The following is a 4347-nucleotide window of genomic DNA, read 5'->3' on the forward strand; positions in this document are numbered from 1 at the left end:
ACCACATCAAACTTAGAGTGTTGCTCGCCCTCGAGCAAAAGAAGAAAGAATAAAAGAAGCAGAGGAAGAAATGGAGGAGAGAGAGTGAGAGTTGTGTTTCGGCCAAGAAGGGGAAGAGAGGGTTATGTTGTGTGAAAGAGATTTTGAATTCTGAAGGTAGGTGGGGTGTATGGATGTGAGTGGTGAATGGAGAACAGAAGGGGTGATCATGAATGGAGAAAGAGAGGGTGAGGTGGGTAGGGATCCTGTGAGGTCCACAGATCCTGAGGTGTTCAAGGATTTACAACCTTGCACCAAATTAGGCATGCAAAATGCCTTTGCACACAACTCTAGGCATTCAGCGCCAGATTGGTGCTTGTTCTGGGCGTTGAACGCCCATTTGTTGCCCATTTCTGGCGTTGAACGCCAGAACCATGCTTGTTCTGGGCGTTCAGCACCAGCTCTTCTCCAGGGTGCAATTCTGGCGTTCAAACGCCCAGATGCTGCCCATTTCTGGCGTTCAGCGCCAGAACCATGCTCTGTTCTGGCGTTGAACGCCCAAAACATGCTTCTTACTGGCGTTTAAACGCCAGTAAGGTCTTCCTCCAGGGTGTGATTTTTCTTCTGCTGTTTTTGATTCCGTTTTCAATTTTTATATTTATTTTGTGATCCACATGATCATGAACCTAATAAAACATGAAAAACAACAAAAATAGAATTAGATAAATAAGAATTGGGTTGCTTCCCAACAAGCGCTTCTTTAATGTCAATAGCTTGACAGTGGGCTCTCATGGAGCCTCACAGATGTTCAGAGCATTGTTGAGACTCCCCAACACCAAACTTAGAGTTTGGATATGGGAGTTCAACACCAAACTTAGAGTTTGGTTGTGGCCTCCCAACACCAAACTTAGAGTTTGACTGTGGGGGTTCTACTTGACTCTGTTTTGAGAGAAGCTTTTCATGCTTCCTCTCCATGGTTGCAGAGGGAGATCCTTGAGTTTTAAACACAAGGGAGTCCTCATTCCATTGAAGGACTAGTTCACCTCTGTCAACATCAATCACAGCTCTTGCTGTGGCTAGGAAGGGTCTTCCAAGGATGATGGATTCATCATCATTCTTCCCAATATCCAGGACTATGAAATCAGCAGGGATGTAAAGGCCTTCAACCTTTACTAACACGTCCTCTACTTGTCCGTAAGCCTATTTTCTTGAATTGTCTGCCATCTCTAATGAGATTTTAGCAGCTTGCACCCCATAGATTCCCAGTTTCTCTATTACAGAGAGGGGCATGAGGTTTATTCCTGAACCAAGGTCACATAGAGCCTTTTCAAAGGTCATGGTGCCTATGGTACAAGGTATTAAGAACTTTCCAGGATCCTGTTTCTTCTAAGGCAATGTCAGTTGATCCAGATCACTCAGTTCATTAGTGAACAAGGGAGGTTCATCTTCCCAAGTCTCAATACCAAATAATTTGGCATTCAGCTTCATAATTGCACCAAGGAACTTGGCAACTTTCTCTTTAGTAACATCTTCATTCTCTTCAGAAGAAGAATACTCATCAGAGCTCATGAAGAGCATAAGGAGGTTTAATGGAATCTCTATGGTCTCTAGATGAGCCTCAGATTCCTTTGGTTCCTCAAAGGGAAACTCCTTATTGATCACTGGATGTCCTAGGAGGTCTTCCTCCTTGAGATTCACGTCCTCTCCTTCCCTCACAGGTTCGGCCATGGTGATTAATTCAATGGCATTGCACTCTCCTTTTGGATTTTCTTCTGTATTGCTTGGAAGAGTACTAGGAGGGATTTTAGTGATCTTTTTACTCAGCTGGCCCACTTGTGCCTCCAGATTTCTAATGGATGACCTTGTTTCATTCATGAAACTTACAGTGGCCTTAGATAGATCAGAGACTAAGTTTGCTAAATTAAAGGTATTTTGTTCAGAGTTCTCTGTCTGTTGCTGAGTGGATGATGGAAAAGGTTTACTATTGTTAAACCTGTTTCTTCCACCATTATTAAAGCCTTGTTGAGGCTTTTGATCCTTCCATGAGAAATTTGGATGATTTCTCCATGATGGGTTATAGGTGTTTCCATAAGGTTCAGCCATATAATTTACCACTACTATTGCAGGGTTCTCAAGATCATAAGCTTCTTCTTCGGAAGATGCCTCTTGAGTACCGTTGGATGCAGCTTGCATTCCATTCAGACTCTGAGAAATCATATTGACTTACTGAGTCAATATTTTATTCTGAGCTAATATAGCATTCAGAGTATCAATTTCAAGAACTCCCTTCTTCATAGGCGTCCCATTATTCACAGGATTCCTCTCAGAAGTGTACATGAACTGGTTATTAGCAACCATGTCAATGAGTTCTTGAGCTTCTGCAGGCGTTTTCTTTAGGTGAATGGATCCACCTGCAGAAGTATCCAATGACATCTTTGATAGCTCAGATAAACCATCATAGAATATATCCAGGATGGTCCATTCTGAAAGCATGTCAGAAGGACACTTTTTGGTCAGTTGCTTGTATCTTTCCCAAGCTTCATAGAGGGATTCACCTTCTTTCTGTCTGAAGGTTTGAACATCCACTCTAAGCTTACTCAGCTTTTGAGAAGGAAAGAACTTGGCTAAGAAAGCCGTGACCAGCTTATCCCAAGAGTTCAGGCTATCCTTGGGTTGAGAGTCCAACCACACTCTAGCTCGGTCTCTTACAGCAAAAGGGAAAAGCATGAGCCTGTAGACTTCAGAATCTACTCCATTAGTCTTAACAGTATCACAGATCTGCAAGAATTCAGTTAAGAACTGAAAAGGATCCTCAGATGGAAGTCTATGGAACTTGCAGTTCTGCTGCATCAGAGAAACTAATTGAGGTTTCAGCTCAAAGTTGTTTGCTCCAATGGCAGGAATGGAGATGCTTCTTCCATGTAAATTGGAATTAGGTGTAGTAAAGTCACCATGCATCCTCCTTGCATTATTATTTTTGGATGCCATCTCCTCCTCCTGTTCGAAAATTTCTGATAGGTGCTTGCTGGTTTGTTGTAATTTAGCTTCTCTTAATTTTCTCTTCAGAGTCCTTTCCGGTTCTGGATCTGCTTCAACAAGAATATTCTTGTCCTTGCTCCTGCTCATATGACAAAGAAGAGGGCACAGAAAAATAATAATAATAACAGAGATCCTTTATACCACAGTATAGAGGTCCTTATGTAAGTGGAAGAAAGGAAGGGGACAAAGAATGCAATGTAAGGAAAGAAACACAAGGGTGAGGAGAGCAGAGATGTGAGATGAGGAGATGTTAGTAGATGAATAAATAATTAGAATGAGATGAGAGAGGAAGAATTTTGAAAATTATTTTTGAAAAAGGGTTAGTGATTTTCGAAAATAGTTTTTGAAAAAGGTTGGTAGTTTTCGAAAATTAAAATCAAAAATTAAAATAATTAGTTAATTAAAAAGAAATTTTGAAAAAGAGGGGAGATATTTTCGAAAATTAGAGAGAGAAAGTTAGTTAGGTGGTTTTGAAAAAGATAAGAAACAAACAAAAAGTTAGTTAGTTAGTTGAAACAAATTTGAAAATCAATTTTGAAAAGATAAGAAGTTAGGAAGTTAGAAAAGATATTTTGAAATCAAATTTTTGAAAAAGATAAGATGAAAAGATATTTTTGAAAAGATATGATTGAAATTAGTTTTGAAAAATATTTGATTTTTAAAATCATAATTAATGACTTGATTCACAAGAAATCACAAGATATGATTTTAGAACTTAAAGTTTGAATCTTTCTTAACAAGCAAGTAACAAACTTGAAATTTTTGAATCAAAACATTAATTGATGATGTTATTTTCGAAAATTATGTGATAAAGATAAGAAAAATATTTTTGAAAAATATTTTTAAAATTTTCGAAAATAACTAAGAAAAATGAAAAAGATTTGATTTTTGAAAAAGATTTCGAAAAAGATAGGATTTTTAAATTGAAAATTTGATTTGACTCATAAGAAACAACTAAATTTTAAAAATTTTTGAAAAAGTCAAATCTAATTTTCGAAATTTTAAGAGAGAAAAAGGGAAAGATAATTTTTTTTTGAATTTTTAATGATGAGAGAGAAAAACAAGAAAAATGATGCAATGCATGAAAATTTTGGATCAAAGTATGTGATGAATGCAAGAATGCTATGAATGTCAAGATGAACACCAAGAACACTTTGAAGATCATGATGAACATCAAGAACATATTTTTGAAAAATTTTTAATGCAAAGAAAACATGCAAGACACCAAACTTAGAAATCTTTCATGTTTAGACTCTATGGATGCAAAAATGCACATGAAAAACAAGAAAAGATGAAAAACAAGAAAACATCAAGATCAAACAAGAAGAC

General features: G+C 37.5%; 1 non-coding gene across 1 annotated transcript; it reads left to right on the forward strand.

Annotated features, from left to right (window-relative positions):
- The first annotated feature begins 2466 nt into the window (after positions 1-2466).
- LOC112781309 (small nucleolar RNA R71) lies at positions 2467-2574 on the forward strand. The gene has a single exon (XR_003192093.1). It is a non-coding gene; the product is annotated as a small nucleolar RNA R71 (small nucleolar RNA).
- Positions 2575-4347: the final 1773 nt, after the last annotated feature.

This window comes from Arachis hypogaea, chromosome 19 (genome assembly GCF_003086295.3).
Source record: "Arachis hypogaea cultivar Tifrunner chromosome 19, arahy.Tifrunner.gnm2.J5K5, whole genome shotgun sequence".
NCBI classification, from domain to species: Eukaryota; Viridiplantae; Streptophyta; class Magnoliopsida; order Fabales; family Fabaceae; genus Arachis; species Arachis hypogaea.